Below are 17,983 nucleotides of genomic sequence, written 5' to 3'. Positions count from 1 at the left end.
AGGCGGGGAGTTTGACTGGGGCGGTACATCTGTCAAAAGGTAACGCAGGTGTCCTAAGGTGAGCTCAGCGAGGACGGAAACCTCGCGCGGAGCAAAAGGGCAAAAGCTCACTTGATTTTGATTTTCAGTACGAATACAGACCGTGAAAGCGTGGCCTATCGATCCTTTTGACTTTAGGAGTTTTAAGCAAGAGGTGTCAGAAAAGTTACCACAGGGATAACTGGCTTGTGGCAGCCAAGCGTTCATAGCGACGTTGCTTTTTGATCCTTCGATGTCGGCTCTTCCTATCATTGCGAAGCAGAATTCGCCAAGCGTTGGATTGTTCACCCGCTAACAGGGAACGTGAGCTGGGTTTAGACCGTCGTGAGACAGGTTAGTTTTACCCTACCGTTGACCGCCGTCGTTGCACCGGTAATCCTGCTCAGTACGAGAGGAACCGCAGGTTCAGACATTTGGTTCATGTGCTTGGTCGGTAGGCCAATGGTGCGAAGCTACCATCTGAGGGATTATGACTGAACGCCTCTAAGTCAGAATCCCGCCCGAAAATGCAACGATACTTTCTGTGCGCCGCTTGCCTTCGGGAGGCAACGATAGACGCGCGGGTCCCTTCCGTCGGGACCCCGCGGCGGGTCGAGCCGCAGCAACGAGTCTCTCGGCCGGTGCCTCTCCTAGCACGGAGCCCGGCCCGACTAGCACGATATCCATCCCATGCGATGTAGCGGCGTAAAATCATTTGTAGACGACTTAGCTCTCGGTCGGGGTGTCGTACTTAGTAGAGCAGCCACCACACTGCGATCTATTGAGACTTAGCCTCACGACTAGGAGATTTGTCCTCGCAAGAAGGACACTATCTCCGAGGGGAAAAAGCGGCGAAGGTACGGGCATGCAAAAGGCAGAGAGAGCCAAAGAAAAGGTCTAAGAGGGAACCAGGGCTAGGTTTAGACCAAAAATGGCAAAGAGCGAGTTTTCCTTTCCCAGGCGTCTGGCGTGAAGGGAGAGACGTCTGGGTGTGAAAAACTGGTGATAACTTGGGACTTTATCGTTCGGAGGTGCCCTTTTATTTTTTCTTCGGTTGGATACTTGCCCACTGTGTAGAGAGCTGGACATAGACATATCGTCCGTCGAAAAGTTGGACTTAGTTTTTTTCACGCAGTGCGTTGGACTTAGTTTTCTGACGGTGGATGCCAGAAACTGGTGGGTGAGAACTGGTGAAAAAGTTGGACTTAGTTTTTTGACGGTGGATGCCAGAAACTGGTGGGTGAGAACTGGTGAAAAAGTTGGACTTAGTTTTTTGACGGTGGATGCCAGAAACTGGTGGGTGAGAACTGGTGAAAAAGTTGGACTTAGTTTTTTGACGGTGGATGCCAGAAACTGGTGGGTGAGAACTGGTGAAAAAGTTGGACTTAGTTTTTTGACGGTGGATGCCAGAAACTGGTGGGTGAGAACTGGTGAAAAGTTGGACTTGGTTTTTTTTCACGCAGTGCTTTGGACTTAGTTTTTTGACGATGGATGTCAGAAACTGGTGGGTGAGAACTGGTGAAAAAGTTGGACTTAGTTTTTTGACGGTGGATGTCAGAAACTGGTGGGTGAAAACTGGTGAAAAAGTTGGACTTAGTTTTTTTTCACGCAGTGCGTTGGACTTAGTTTTTTGACGATGGATGTCAGAAACTGGTGGGTGAGAACTGGTGAAAAAGTTGGACTTAGTTTTTATTTTATTTTTTTTTTTTAACACTTGGAAGAAAATGACAACCGTGGCCGGTTAAAAATCGTTTCTCTTTGGCCACGATTGTCATTTTCTTCCATTTTTTTTTCCTTCTTCTCTCCGCAAGGCATGCGTGGACAGCTCTGTCTAGGACGCAGCCGCCACCGCAAACCGCACGAGAATATCTTTCTCCGTTTCAGAGACACGAATTTTCTAGCAAGTGTGCCGATAAATTGCTTCCCGAGCGAGTTTTGTGTGTCTATCCCCCCCTCCAGTGATTTCTGCCTGTGCCTGAACAGCCATCACGAAGCCATCTTTGAAGCCATCTCGCTCGGCAAGGCATGCGTGGATAGCTCTGTCTAGGACGCAGCCGCCACCGCAAACCGCACGAGAATATCTTTCGCCGTTTTAGAGACGCGAATTTTCTAGCAAGTGTGCCGATAAATTGCATACCGAGCGAGTTTTGTGTGTCTATCCCATTCCCCCCCCCCCCCCCCTCCAGTGATTTCTGCCTGTGCCTGGACGGCCATCACGAAGCCATCTTTGAAGCCATCTCGCTCGGCAAGGCATGCGTGGATAGCTCTGTCTAGGACGCAGCCGCCACCGCAAACCGCACGAGACTATCTTTCGCCGTTTTAGAGACGCGAATTTTCTAGCAAGTGTGCCGATAAATTGCTTCCCGAGCGAGTTTTGTGTGTCTATCCCCCCCTCCAGTGATTTCTGCCTGTGCCTGAACGGCCATCACGAAGCCATCCTTGAAGCCATCTCGTTCGGCAAGGCATGCGTGCATAGCTCTGTCTAGGACGCAGCCGCCACCGCAAACCGCACGAGAATATCTTTCGCCGTTTTAGAGACGCGAATTTTCTAGCAAGTGTGCCGATAAATTGCATACCGAGCGAGTTTTGTGTGTCTATCCCATCCCCCCCTCCAGTGATTTCTGCCTGTGCCTGGACGGCCATCACGAAGCCATCTTTGAAGCCATCTCGTTCGGCAAGGCATGCGTGGATAGCTCTGTCTAGGACGCAGCCGCCACCGCAAACCGCACGAGACTATCTTTCGCCGTTTTAGAGACACGAATTTTCTAGCAAGAGTGCCGATAAATTGCATACCGAGCGAGTTTTGTGTGTCTATCCCCCCCTCCAGTGATTTCTGCCTGTGCCTGAACGGCCATCACGAAGCCATCCTTGAAGCCATCTCGCTCGGCAAGGCATGCGTGGATAGCTCTGTCTAGGACGCAGCCGCCACCGCAAACGGCACGAGAATATCTTTCGCCGTTTTAGAGATACGAATTTTCTAGCAAGAGTGCCGATAAATTGCTTCCCGAGCGAAGTCGGTTACTTGTTATTTTCCCATTACTTTCGTCTCTCGCTGAAATGGCCACCGCCTCGTCCAGGATGAAGCCATCTTCCTGCGCAAGGCATCGACGGATAGGTCTTTCTCAGACCCATCAGCCGCAGCAAACCGCACGAAAATATCTTCGAGCGTTCGAAAGATATAGGTATTCGAGTGAAGATACCGAACCAACGGAATGCCGTGATGGCAACGACCTTGACCTTCGGCTTTTCATGGTCGCACGGACGAACGGACAGTCCGATTTTCGTGGGGTTTTCACTGCCAGACGCGTCTCTTCAAGGCCAATCTGGCCGTGGGTCGCACGTCCACCTAGCTCTTCCAACTCCCGAGAAAAGGAACTTTACGCCGCGTTTCACCTAAGAACGGTCGGTTTTTCGAAGCGTACGGACGAACGGACAGGGCTATCGACCTTCGGTTTGCTCTAGCACAGTGGCCTCGTCGAGCCCGATCTGCCGACATATGGCAAGTCGCTCTATTCCTAAGCTTTCAATTTTTCGAAACTTCACACTTGCATGGAAGGAATCGGTTTTCTTCCAATGGCGGGCGAACGGACAGTCCGATTTTCGTGGGGTTTTCACTGCCTGACGCGTCTCTTCAAGACCAATCTGGCCCTGGGTCGCACGTCCACCTAGCTCTTGCCCTTCCGGAGGAAAGGAACTTTAAGCCGCGTTTTACCTAGATACGGTCGGTTTCTCGAAGCGTACGGACGAACGGACAGGGCTATTGACGTGCGGTTTGCTCTAACAGAGTCGTCTCTTCGAGCCCGATCTGCCGACATGTGGCACGTCGCTATATTCCAAAGATTTCAATTTTTCGAAACTTCACACTTGCATGGAAGAAAACGGTTTTCTCCCGATGGCGGACGAACGGACGCAGCCATTAAGATATATTTGGCACAGGCCGACGCGTCTATTCAAGACAGATCTTTTGGCATCTGACATTTGATAATACCTCCCGCCGTCGGCGCTAGGCCTTGTGTACCCCTGACATTCCCTTGGTGCAAAGCCCTTGGAAGCGAAGTAACTAAAACCAACGTTGGACTTAGTTATTAATTGATGTGTGTGTGTGTGTGTGTGTGTGTGTGTGTGTGTGTGTGTGTGTGTGTGTGTGTGTGTGTGTGTGTGTGTGTGTGTGTGTGTGTGTCTTTGTGTGTGTGTGTGTGTGTATATATATATATATATATATATATATATATATATATATATATATATATATATATATATATATATATATATATATATATATCTCGCTCGGCAAGGCATGCGTGGATAGTTCTCTCTAGGACGCAGCCGCCACCGCAAACCGCACGAGAATATCTTTCGCCGTTTTAGAGATACGAATTTTCTAGCAAGTGTGCCGATAAATTGCTTCCCGAGCGAGTTTTGTGTGTCTATCCCCCCCTCCAGTGATTTCTGCCTGTGCCTGAACGGCCATCACGAAGCCATCCTTGAAGCCATCTCGCTCGGCAAGGCATGCGTGGATAGCTCTGTCTAGGACGCAGCCGCCACCGCAAACCGCACGAGAATATCTTTCGCCGTTTTAGAGACACGAATTTTCTAGCAAGTGTGCCGATAAATTGCATACCGAGCGAGTTTTGTGTGTCTATCCCCCCCTCCAGTGATTTCTGCCTGTGCCTGAACGGCCATCACGAAGCCATCTTTGAAGCCATCTCGCTCGGCAAGGCATGCGTGGATAGCTCTGTCTAGGACGCAGCCGCCACCGCAAACCGCACGAGAATATCTTTCGCCGTTTTAGAGACACGAATTTTCTAGCAAGTGTGCCGATAAATTGCATACCGAGCGAGTTTTGTGTGTCTATCCCCCCCTCCAGTGATTTCTGCCTGTGCCTGAACGGCCATCACGAAGCCATCTTTGAAGCCATCTCGCTCGGCAAGGCATGCGTGGATAGCTCTCTCTAGGACGCAGCCGCCACCGCAAACCGCACGAGAATATCTTTCGCCGTTTTAGAGACACGAATTTTCTAGCAAGAGTGCCGATAAATTGCTTCCCGAGCGAAGTCGGTTACTTGTTATTTTCCCATTACTTTCGTCTCTCGCTGAAATGGCCACCGCCTCGTCCAGGATGAAGCCATCTTCCTGCGCAAGGCATCGACGGATAGGTCTTTCTCAGACCCATCAGCCGCAGCAAACCGCACGAAAATATCTTCGAGCGTTCGAAAGATATAGGTATTCGAGTGAAGATACCGAACCAACGGAATGCCGTGATGGCAACGACCTTGACCTTCGGCTTTTCATGGTCGCACGGACGAACGGACAGTCCGATTTTCGTGGGGTTTTCACTGCCAGACGCGTCTCTTCAAGGCCAATCTGGCCGTGGGTCGCACGTCCACCTAGCTCTTCCAACTCCCGAGAAAAGGAACTTTACGCCGCGTTTCACCTAAAAACGGTCGGTTTTTCGAAGCGTACGGACGAACGGACAGGGCTATCGACCTTCGGTTTGCTCTAGCACAGTGGCCTCGTCGAACCCGATCTGCCGACATATGGCAAGTCGCTCTATTCCTAAGCTTTCAATTTTTCGAAACTTCACACTTGCATGGAAGGAATCGGTTTTCTTCCAATGGCGGGCGAACGGACAGTCCGATTTTCGTGGGGTTTTCACTGCCTGACGCGTCTCTTCAAGACCAATCTGGCCCTGGGTCGCACGTCCACCTAGCTCTTGCCCTTCCGGAGGAAAGGAACTTTAAGCCGCGTTTTACCTAGATACGGTCGGTTTCTCGAAGCGTACGGACGAACGGACAGGGCTATTGACGTGCGGTTTGCTCTAACAGAGTCGTCTCTTCGAGCCCGATCTGCCGACATGTGGCACGTCGCTATATTCCAAAGATTTCAATTTTTCGAAACTTCACACTTGCATGGAAGAAAACGGTTTTCTCCCGATGGCGGACGAACGGACGCAGCCATTAAGATATATTTGGCACAGGCCGACGCGTCTATTCAAGACAGATCTTTTGGCATCTGACATTTGATAATACCTCCCGCCGTCGGCGCTAGGCCTTGTGTACCCCTGACATTCCCTTGGTGCAAAGCCCTTGGAAGCGAAGTAACTAAAACCAACGTTGGACTTAGTTATTAATTGATGTGTGTGTGTGTGTGTGTGTGTGTGTGTGTGTGTGTGTGTGTGTGTGTGTGTGTGTGTGTGTGTGTGTGTGTGTGTCTTTGTGTGTGTGTGTGTGTGAATATATATATATATATATATATATATATATATATATATATATATATATATATATATATATCTCGCTCGGCAAGGCATGCGTGGATAGTTCTCTCTAGGACGCAGCCGCCACCGCAAACCGCACGAGAATATCTTTCGCCGTTTTAGAGATACGAATTTTCTAGCAAGTGTGCCGATAAATTGCTTCCCGAGCGAGTTTTGTGTGTCTATCCCCCCCTCCAGTGATTTCTGCCTGTGCCTGAACGGCCATCACGAAGCCATCCTTGAAGCCATCTCGCTCGGCAAGGCATGCGTGGATAGCTCTGTCTAGGACGCAGCCGCCACCGCAAACCGCACGAGAATATCTTTCGCCGTTTTAGAGACACGAATTTTCTAGCAAGTGTGCCGATAAATTGCATACCGAGCGAGTTTTGTGTGTCTATCCCCCCCTCCAGTGATTTCTGCCTGTGCCTGAACGGCCATCACGAAGCCATCTTTGAAGCCATCTCGCTCGGCAAGGCATGCGTGGATAGCTCTGTCTAGGACGCAGCCGCCACCGCAAACCGCACGAGAATATCTTTCGCCGTTTTAGAGACACGAATTTTCTAGCAAGTGTGCCGATAAATTGCATACCGAGCGAGTTTTGTGTGTCTATCCCCCCCTCCAGTGATTTCTGCCTGTGCCTGAACGGCCATCACGAAGCCATCTTTGAAGCCATCTCGCTCGGCAAGGCATGCGTGGATAGCTCTCTCTAGGACGCAGCCGCCACCGCAAACCGCACGAGAATATCTTTCGCCGTTTTAGAGACACGAATTTTCTAGCAAGAGTGCCGATAAATTGCTTCCCGAGCGAAGTCGGTTACTTGTTATTTTCCCATTACTTTCGTCTCTCGCTGAAATGGCCACCGCCTCGTCCAGGATGAAGCCATCTTCCAGCGCAAGGCATCGACGGATAGGTCTTTCTCAGACCCATCAGCCGCAGCAAACCGCACGAAAATATCTTCGAGCGTTCGAAAGATATAGGTATTCGAGTGAAGATACCGAACCAACGGAATGCCGTGATGGCAACGACCTTGACCTTCGGCTTTTCATGGTCGCACGGACGAACGGACTGTCCGATTTTCGTGGGGTTTTCACTGCCAGACGCGTCTCTTCAAGGCCAATCTGGCCGTGGGTGGCACGTCCACCTAGCTCTTGCCCCTCCCGAGAAAAGGAACTTTACGCCGCGTTTCACCTAAAAACGGTCGGTTTTTCGAAGCGAACGGACGAACGGACAGGGCTATCGACGTTCGGTTTGCTCTAGCACAGTGGCCTCGTCGAGCCCGATCTGCCGACATATGGCACGTCGCTCTATTCCTAAGCTTTCAATTTTTCGAAACTTCACACTTGCATGGAAGGAATCGGTTTTCTTCCAATGGCGGGCGAACGGACAGTCCGATTTTCGTGGGGTTTTCACTGCCTGACGCGTCTCTTCAAGACCAATCTGGCCCTGGGTCGCACGTCTACCTAGCTCTTGCCCTTCCGGAGGAAAGGAACTTTAAGCCGCGTTTTACCTAGAAACGGTCGGTTTCTCGAAGCGTACGGACGAACGGACAGGGCTATTGACGTGCGGTTTGCTCTAACAGAGTCGTCTCTTCGAGCCCGATCTGCCGACATATGGCACGTCGCTCTATTCCTAAGCTTTCAATTTTTCGAAACTTTACACTTGCATGGAAGAAATGGGTTTTGTTGGACTTGGTTATTTATTGATTTGCATACATACATACATACATACATACATACATACATACATACATACATACATACATACAGAGAGACATAATAGCTCTGTCTAGGACGCAGCAGCCAACGCAAACCGCATGAGAATATCTTTTACCGTTCTACAGATACGATTTTTTCTTTTCTTTTCTTTTCTTTTCTTTTTTTTTTTTTTCCTTTGTTTTTTTTTTTTTTTAAATTTATTTGTTCCCGTCACAGCCAAGGGAACGGGCTTGACACAAACCGTGCGGAAAGAAGACACTGTCGAGCGTGTCTCAGAAAAGTTTAGGTAGGTTTTTGGCCACTTTTCGGAACATTGTTGTGCAAATTTTTGCCCCAAACCCAATAACGTAGGTTTTTGGCCACATTTTGCTACTTTTCTTGGCAATTTTGGGGGGGGGCTCAAAGCCAGATAACATGTAGGTTTTGGACAAATATTTCCCATCATGGAAAATGCCAACTTCATGCAGACAGAACATAATTAAACGCTTCTGTAAAGTGTTTATCAATGCCACATGATCGAATTGCACACAATTTTGAAATTTGTCAAAGAGCGCAATTGGACGAAATCACTTATATTGTTTGTATGAAGTGATTTTAATGTCGAACCAAGGAATTGGACAAACATGCCTACACAATATTGTCTGTACGACAAGGTAACGCTGGAGTCCTAAGGTGAATGAAGCCAAGTGCTTCCAATGCCAGGTAGATTTTGGGCCAATCTTTGCCCAAGTGGGACAATATTTTCCCATCATGAAAAATGCAGTGGAATGGATTACAATTGCCAAATTTATGCATAGAAACGACAATCGAACGCTTCCATAAAGTGTTTTAAATAGTATCGTACAAAATCACCTTGTATTGCGGGTTTTATTATTATTATTATTATTATTATTATTATTATTATTATTATTATTATGTTCTTTCTTCCCGCCTTCCTTCTTCTTCTTCTTTGTTATTTTTATTTTCTAATTTTTTCTTCTTCTTCTTCTTCTTCTTCTTCTTCTTCTTCTTCTTCTTGGTATTCATATCTCTCTTTGTGCGCCAGCGTAAATCACGTACTAACTCCAAGTACGGATCCGTCTTCTCCGCAACAGTCAAACCATTCATTTTCCTCGTCCTGCACACGAACGGACACGGTGATTCAAATGCCCTTTTCGCAGGCAGATGCGACTCGTCCGGGCCGATGTGCCGGTGCTTCCCACTTCAAGATAGCTCTTGCCGTTCCAGAGAAAACTGCACCCAAGCCATTTTTTTCCCACGCTCCCGACCTTGACCTTGAACTACGCATTTTCTCAGCCGTACGGACGAACGGACCAGCAGATTTTCACGGGGTTTGCACGCACAGATGCGTCTTCTCCAGGCCCATCGTCCGACGTATGGCTCGTCAACATCCTGCCAAGTGGCGATGCTGAAAACTCGCTTCAACCCCATGTCGCGCTCCAGCGACATGCACGTGGACGGGTCGCACGGACGAACGGACAAGCCGATTTTCATGCGGTTTGCACCACCAGATGCGGCTCTTCCAGGCCCATCTTACGACGTAGGGCATGGCAACATACCTTTAAGTGGCGATGCTCAAAACTCGCTTCGACCCAATGTCGCCCGCTTCCGACATTGACATCAACGGGCCCGTTTTCTTCCCCGGACGGACGAACGGACGATGGGAATTCCATGTCTTTCACACCGTCCGACGTGTCTTGCCGAGACCGACCTGTCGGTAGGTCGCATGTCAAAATCGGTCCATTACTTTTCGAGCAAACTCGATTTAAGCCAACTTCGCACTCGTATGGTTCGGCGCGGCTGAAAACGTTTTCCAGAGCGCACGGACGAACGGACACGCCTACTCGACCGTGCCTGGCACCGGCAGACGCGTCTCGTCGGGCCCGAGCGGTCGAACCACGACACGGGACAATACCTCTACCCGTCGGCGAGAAAACTTTTTTTAATGGACATTTTCACTTTAACATTGGAGGGGGGTTCCAAAAATCGGTTTTCTCACCATTACGGACGAACGTACAGGTCCAATGGACTTATTTTTTTTTCCAAGACGCCTCTCGTCACGCCAGATCGAATGACGTCTTGCAATTGCCCATTGGTCCACCCGTTTGGCCAGGAAAAAAAATAATCCGATTCTCGCAGCGAGCTGACCATTGCGAATTCCATTGCATTCGTTTTCTTTGACTTACGGACGATCGGACCAGCCGAGATCCATGGGGTTTTCACTGCCAGCTGCGTCTCGTCGAGGCCCATCTGCCGATGGGTCGCACCTTAAGATCGCTCATAGGCTTTCGGAGAAAACCAACTTTAAGCTACCGACTTGGCACCGAAGCGTTTGCTATGCGAAGGCGTACGCACGAACGGACACAGCGACATGCACGGGGATAACACAGGCAGGTGCGACTCATCCAGACCTAGGCGCCGGTGGGTCAAACTTTAACATATCTTTCCACGCTTGGGAGAAAAACACTATTTTCCCACGCTCCCTACCTTGACCTTGACTATTGTGGCATGGGTGAAAAATAGCCCCTAACTCGGCCAAACCTCCACCGATTTTCAACATCTACCACTCTATGTCTTCGTCTCGACCAGGCGCGTCTGCCGAGGTGTAAAACGTGCCAATGTGACGTTCCCTTCCACCACTTCATTCTAGGAACCTAACGGTTTTTCCGCCATTTTGACACCACCTCGCCCGGTGGCGTCCGGGTGGCACCCGTTCCCCGACGTGGCCCCGTGGCCCCGACACGCTGCAGCAAACCGCTTGAAAATATTCCCAGCCGTTCTGGAGATATGGGGGAAACTGTAGCTTTTCGGACTTGGTCGTTTTGTGGCCCCTGCCGGGTGACAAAATAGCCCCTAACTCGGCCAAACCTCCACCGATTTTCAACATCTACCACTCTATGTCTTCGTCTCGACCAGGCGCGTCTGCCGAGGTGTGAAACGTGCCAATGTGACGTTCCCTTCCACCACTTCATTCTAGGAACCTAACGGTTTTTCCGCCATTTTGACACCACCTCGCCCGGTGGCGTCCGGGTGGCACCCGTTCCCCGACGTGGCCCCGTGGCCCCGACACGCTGCAGCAAACCGCTTGAAAATATTCCCAGCCGTTCTGGAGATATGGGGGAAACTGTAGCTTTACGGACTTTGTCGTTTTGTGGCCCCTGCCGGGTGACAAAATAGCCCCTAACTCGGCCAAACCTGCACCGATTTTCATCATCCAGCACTCTCTGTCTTCGTCTCGACCAGGCGCGTCTGCCGAGGTGTGAAACGTGCCAATGTGACGTTCCCTTCCACCACTTCATTCTAGGAACCTAACGGTTTTTCCGCCATTTTGACACCACCTCGCCCGGTGGCGTCCGGGTGGCACCCGTTCCCCGACGTGGCCCCGTGGCCCCGACACGCTGCAGCAAACCGCTTGAAAATATTCCCAGCCGTTCGGGAGATATGGGGGAAACTGTAGCTTTTCGGACTTTGTCGTTTTGTGGCCCCTGCCGGGTGACAAAATAGCCCCTAACTCGGCCAAACCTCCACCGATTTTCATCATCCAGCACTCTCTGTCTTCGTCTCGACCAGGCGCGTCTGCCGAGGTGTGAAACGTGCCAATGTGACGTTCCCTTCCACCACTTCATTCTAGGAACCTAACGGTTTTTCCGCCATTTTGACACCACCTCGCCCGGTGGCGTCCGGGTGGCACCCGTTCCCCGACGTGGCCCCGTGGCCCCGACACGCTGCAGCAAACCGCTTGAAAATATTCCCAGCCGTTCGGGAGATATGGGGGAAACTGTAGCTTTTCATCGGTTTTTTAATTGTGAGGACGACCTAGCACAAGTTCGAATCCCGCCGTCGACATGGCAGTCTAGAACCTTCATTGTCCAATATTCCAATGCAAACCCCATGGAAAAATGTCAAGCGGTTCCCGAAATATTCAACGTTTAGTGAAACGGCATAAAGACTTTTTGTAAAGTCATATGTTTTGACGCACCCACCGCCCCGACGATTGAGGAGGAGGTGTGCCAGGCAACTTGATATTTTCTGATACAGGCTATCGAGGCCGACTTGCCGACATAAACCCCGTCGAAATATTCCCATTTGTTACGGAGATATTGCCAAAAAAGTCATTTGTTCATCGGTTTTTTCACTGTGAAAACGACCTAGCACGAGTTCGAATCCCGCCGCCGACATAGCAATCTAGACCCTTCATTGGCCAATATTCTAATGCAAACCCCATGGAAAAATATCAAGGGGTTCCCGAGATATTCAACATTTAGTGAAACGGCATAAAGTCGATTTTTTTTGAAAAGTCATATGTTTTGACGCACCCACCGCCCCGACGATTGGGGAGGAGGTGTGCCAGGCAACTTGTTATTTTCTGATACAGGCTATCGAGACCGACTTGCCGGCATAAACCTCGTCGAAATATTCCCATTTGTTACGGAGATATTGCCAAAAAAGTCATTTGTTCATCGGTTTTTTCACTGTGAAAACGACCTAGCACGAGTTCGAATCCCGCCGCCGACATAGCAATCTAGACCTTTCATTGGCCAATATTCCAATGCAAACCCCATGGAAAAATATCAAGGGGTTCCCGAGATATTCAACATTTAGTGAAACGGCATAAAGTCGATTTTTTGAAAAGTCATATGTTTTGACGCACCCACCGCCCCGACCAACAGGGAAGAGTTCGAATCTCGCAGTTGACATTGCTTTATAGCTCTCGTAATGGCCGATCTGCCAAAGCAAACCCCATCAAAAAATTCCTATCCGTTACCGAGATAATGAATAAAATAAAACCGAGAAGTGAGACTGTGGCGCTAGTCCTTGTGTACCCCTGGCTTTCCCTTGGTGCAAAGCCGTTGGTAGCAAAGGCACGATTTCAAAATTGAAACTTTCCTGACCAACTACCCCCATATAGAATTTGGCACTATATATAGGGAAGAAGTGATTTTGGGGTCCTATACATTGCATTAGAGACGTAGTACGATAGCTGGTTTCTTCCCTGTTGCGACCGATCGCCTGGTCGCATCGGGACGATCGACCCCTCGTTGGATAGGTCGTCCCAGCCAGCATGCAATGCCGATCTAGCCAGGAGTGCTAGGAGTAGAGCGAAAGGTAGAGAGAGAGAGAGGCAGGGGCACCCTCTCTCGCTCTAGTAGCGATATGGCTTGGGTAGTGTCTGTAAGGTTAGGAAGTTGAAACTTTCCTAACTAACTACCCACATATAGTATTTGGCACTATTATATAGGAAAAAATGCGTTTCCTATGGTCTCGATTGAATGTGAATCGAGACGAGAGAGAGAGAGAGGCCGATAAGGCAGGCAGGCAGGTAGACACACACTCTCTCTCTCTGGTAGCTAGCTAGGTGCGATCGAAGGCTAGCCTACCAAGGACAGGACAAGCGTGAAGGGAGAGAGGCAGGCACGCTCTCTCTCTCTGGTAGCTAGCAAGGTGCGATCGAAGGCTAGCTTACCAAGGACAGGACAAGCGAGAAGGGAGAGAGAGAGAGGCAGGCACACTCTCTCTCTCTGGTAGCTAGCTAGGTCCGATCGAAGGCTAGCTTACTAAGGACAGGACAAGCGAGAAGGGAGAGAGGCAGGCACACTCTCTCTCTCTGGTAGCTAGCAAGGTGCGAGAGAGAGAGTGAGGAAAGGCTTGGGGAATCGAGGGTTTGGCCGTGGTAGAAAGCCCTTGGTAAAAACGGAACGAATTCAAAAAGGTGCACCTTTTGGGCAACTTTTTGACCAACTACCCACACATAGTATTTGGTACTATTATATAGGAAAAAATGCGTTTCCTATGGTCTCGATTGAAAGTGAATCGAGACGAGAGAGAGAGGCCGATAAGGCAGGCAGGCAGGCAGACACACACTCTCTCTCTCTCTGGTAGCTAGCTAGGTGCGAGCGAAGGCTAGCCTACCAAGGACAGGACAAGCGAGAAGGGAGAGAGAGAGGCAGGCACACTCTCTCTCTCTCTCTCTGGTAGCTAGCTAGGTCCGATCGAAGGCTAGCTTACCAAGGACAGGACAAGCGAGAAGGGAGAGAGGCAGGCACACTCTCTCTCTGGTAGCTAGCAAGGTGCGATCGAAGGCTAGCGTACGAAGGACAGGACAAGCGAGAAGGGAGAGAGGCAGGCACACTCTCTCTCTGGTAGCTAGCTAGGTCCGATCGAAGGCTAGCTTACCTAGGACAGGACAAGCGAGAAGGGAGAGAGAGAGAGAGAGAGGCAGGCACACTCTCTCTCTCTCTCTGGTAGCTAGCTAGGTCCGATCGAAGGCTAGCTTACCAAGGACAGGACAAGCGAGAAGGGAGAGAGGCAGGCACACTCTCTCTCTCTCTGGTAGCTAGCAAGGTGCGAGAGAGAGAGAGTGAGGAAAGGCTTGGGGAATCGAGGGTTTGGCCGTGGTAGAAAGCCCTTGGTAAAAACGGAACGAATTCAAAAAGGTGCACCTTTTTGGCAACTTTTTGACCAACTACCCACACATAGTATTTGGCACTATTATATAGGAAAAAATGCGTTTCCTATGGTCTCGATTGAAAGTGAATCGAGACGAGAGAGAGAGAGAGGCCGATAAGGCAGGCAGACACACACACTCTCTCTCTCTCTCTGGTAGCTAGCTAGGTGCGAGCGAAGGCTAGCCTACCAAGGACAGGACAAGCGAGAAGGGAGAGAGAGAGGCAGGCACACTCTCTCTCTCTCTCTGGTAGCTAGCACGGTGCGATCGAAGGCTAGCTTACCAAGGACAGGACAAGCGAGAAGGGAGAGAGAGAGAGAGGCAGGCACACTCTCTCTCTCTCTCTCTGGTAGCTAGCTAGGTCCGATCGAAGGCTAGCTTACCAAGGACAGGACAAGCGAGAAGGGAGAGAGGCAGGCACGCTCTCTCTCTCTCTGGTAGCTAGCACGGTGCGATCGAAGGCTAGCTTACCTAGGACAGGACAAGCGAGAAGGGAGAGAGAGAGAGAGAGGCAGGCACACTCTCTCTCTCTCTCTGGTAGCTAGCTAGGTCCGATCGAAGGCTAGCTTACCAAGGACAGGACAAGCGAGAAGGGAGAGAGGCAGGCACACTCTCTCTCTCTCTGGTAGCTAGCAAGGTGCGAGAGAGAGAGAGAGAGTGAGGAAAGGCTTGGGGAATCGAGGGTTTGGCCGTGGTAGAAAGCCCTTGGTAAAAACGGAACGAATTCAAAAAGGTGCACCTTTTTGGCAACTTTTTGACCAACTACCCACACATAGTATTTGGTACTATTATATAGGAAAAAATGCGTTTCCTATGGTCTCGATTGAAAGTGAATCGAGACGAGAGAGAGAGGCCGATAAGGCAGGCAGGCAGACACACACACTCTCTCTCTCTCTGGTAGCTAGCTAGGTGCGAGCGAAGGCTAGCCTACCAAGGACAGGACAAGCGTGAAGGGAGAGAGAGAGGCAGGCACGCTCTCTCTCTCTCTGGTAGCTAGCACGGTGCGATCGAAGGCTAGCTTACCTAGGACAGGACAAGCGAGAAGGGAGAGAGAGAGAGAGGCAGGCACACTCTCTCTCTCTCTCTCTGGTAGCTAGCTAGGTCCGATCGAAGGCTAGCTTACCAAGGACAGGACAAGCGAGAAGGGAGAGAGGCAGGCACGCTCTCTCTCTCTCTGGTAGCTAGCACGGTGCGATCGAAGGCTAGCTTACCTAGGACAGGACAAGCGAGAAGGGAGAGAGAGAGAGAGAGGCAGGCACACTCTCTCTCTCTCTCTGGTAGCTAGCTAGGTCCGATCGAAGGCTAGCTTACCAAGGACAGGACAAGCGAGAAGGGAGAGAGGCAGGCACACTCTCTCTCTCTCTGGTAGCTAGCAAGGTGCGAGAGAGAGAGAGTGAGGAAAGGCTTGGGGAATCGAGGGTTTGGCCGTGGTAGAAAGCCCTTGGTAAAAACGGAACGAATTCAAAAAGGTGCACCTTTTTGGCAACTTTTTGACCAACTACCCACACATAGTATTTGGTACTATTATATAGGAAAAAATGCGTTTCCTATGGTCTCGATTGAAAGTGAATCGAGACGAGAGAGAGAGGCCGATAAGGCAGGCAGGCAGGCAGGCAGGCAGACACACACACTCTCTCTCTCTGGTAGCTAGCTAGGTGCGAGCGAAGGCTAGCCTACCAAGGACAGGACAAGCGTGAAGGGAGAGAGAGAGGCAGGCACGCTCTCTCTCTCCCTCTGGTAGCTAGCACGGTGCGATCGAAGGCTAGCTTACCTAGGACAGGACAAGCGAGAAGGGAGAGAGAGAGAGAGGCAGGCACACTCTCTCTCTCTCTCTCTGGTAGCTAGCTAGGTCCGATCGAAGGCTAGCTTACCAAGGACAGGACAAGCGAGAAGGGAGAGAGGCAGGCACACTCTCTCTCTCTCTGGTAGCTAGCAAGGTGCGAGAGAGAGAGAGAGAGTGAGGAAAGGCTTGGGGAATCGAGGGTTTGGCCGTGGTAGAAAGCCCTTGGTAAAAACGGAACGAATTCAAAAAGGTGCACCTTTTTGGCAACTTTTTGACCAACTACCCACACATAGTATTTGGTACTATTATATAGGAAAAAATGCGTTTCCTATGGTCTCGATTGAAAGTGAATCGAGACGAGAGAGAGAGGCCGATAAGGCAGGCAGGCAGGCAGGCAGGCAGACACACACACTCTCTCTCTCTGGTAGCTAGCTAGGTGCGAGCGAAGGCTAGCCTACCAAGGACAGGACAAGCGTGAAGGGAGAGAGAGAGGCAGGCACGCTCTCTCTCTCCCTCTGGTAGCTAGCACGGTGCGATCGAAGGCTAGCTTACCTAGGACAGGACAAGCGAGAAGGGAGAGAGAGAGAGAGGCAGGCACACTCTCTCTCTCTCTCTCTGGTAGCTAGCTAGGTCCGATCGAAGGCTAGCTTACCAAGGACAGGACAAGCGAGAAGGGAGAGAGGCAGGCACACTCTCTCTCTCTCTGGTAGCTAGCAAGGTGCGAGAGAGAGAGAGAGAGAGTGAGGAAAGGCTTGGGGAATCGAGGGTTTGGCCGTGGTAGAAAGCCCTTGGTAAAAACGGAACGAATTCAAAAAGGTGCACCTTTTTGGCAACTTTTTGACCAACTACCCACACATAGTATTTGGTACTATTATATAGGAAAAAATGCGTTTCCTATGGTCTCGATTGAAAGTGAATCGAGACGAGAGAGAGAGGCCGATAAGGCAGGCAGGCAGGCAGGCAGGCAGACACACACACTCTCTCTCTCTGGTAGCTAGCTAGGTGCGAGCGAAGGCTAGCCTACCAAGGACAGGACAAGCGTGAAGGGAGAGAGAGAGGAAGGCACACTCTCTCTGGTAGCTAGCTAGGTCCGATCGAAGGCTAGCTTGCCAAGGACAGGACAAGCGAGAAGGGAGAGAGAGAGAGAGGCAGGCACACTCTCTCTCTGGTAGCTAGCAAGGTGCGATCGAAGGCTAGCTTACCAAGGACAGGACAAGCGAGAAGGGAGAGAGGCAGGCACACTCTCTTTGGTAGCTAGCAAGCCCAGGCAAGGCAAGAACGTGGCTGCTTTTCGTTCGAAAATGGGCTGGGAAGCTCGATGGCACAGGGTACGTCGAAAAATATTCTGACCAACTACCCACATATAGTATTTGGCACTATTATATAGGAAAAAATGCATTTTCAGGTGGCTCGGTTGAAAATGAACAAAAATTTTGGTGTAGCATTCATATAGTAGTGGTATAGCTGCCTTGCGAACCGAGCACACTAGCCTACGATATCGGGAGCTATACCACAGTACTGGGGCGGTACACTGAGCTAGGCTTGTCTAGGCGCTCGCTGGTACAGGGTACCCCTAGGCAGCTGGCTTCGGACGATAGGGAAGGTGCATTCCGTGAAATGCTTTCCTTCCCAGGCAAGGCAAGAACGTGGTTGCTTTTCGTTCGAAAATGGGCTGGGAAGCTCGATGGCACAGGGTACGTCGAAAAATTTTCTGATCAACTACCCACATATAGAATTTGGCACTATTATATAGAAAAAAATGCATTT

At 50.3% G+C, this 17,983-nt stretch overlaps 1 pseudogene; it reads left to right on the top strand.

The window, feature by feature from the left end:
• On the top strand, positions 1-831 carry LOC149769091 (large subunit ribosomal RNA; annotated as a pseudogene; the record flags this gene model as incomplete).
• Between the last annotated feature and the right edge of the window lie 17,152 nt (positions 832-17,983).

The sequence above is a fragment of the Sinohyriopsis cumingii genome, unplaced genomic scaffold, assembly GCF_028554795.1.
Source record: "Sinohyriopsis cumingii isolate HCF-2022 unplaced genomic scaffold, ASM2855479v2 utg004834l, whole genome shotgun sequence".
Classification (NCBI taxonomy): domain Eukaryota; kingdom Metazoa; phylum Mollusca; class Bivalvia; order Unionida; family Unionidae; genus Sinohyriopsis; species Sinohyriopsis cumingii.
This window is presented reverse-complemented; position numbering and strand designations above follow the sequence as displayed.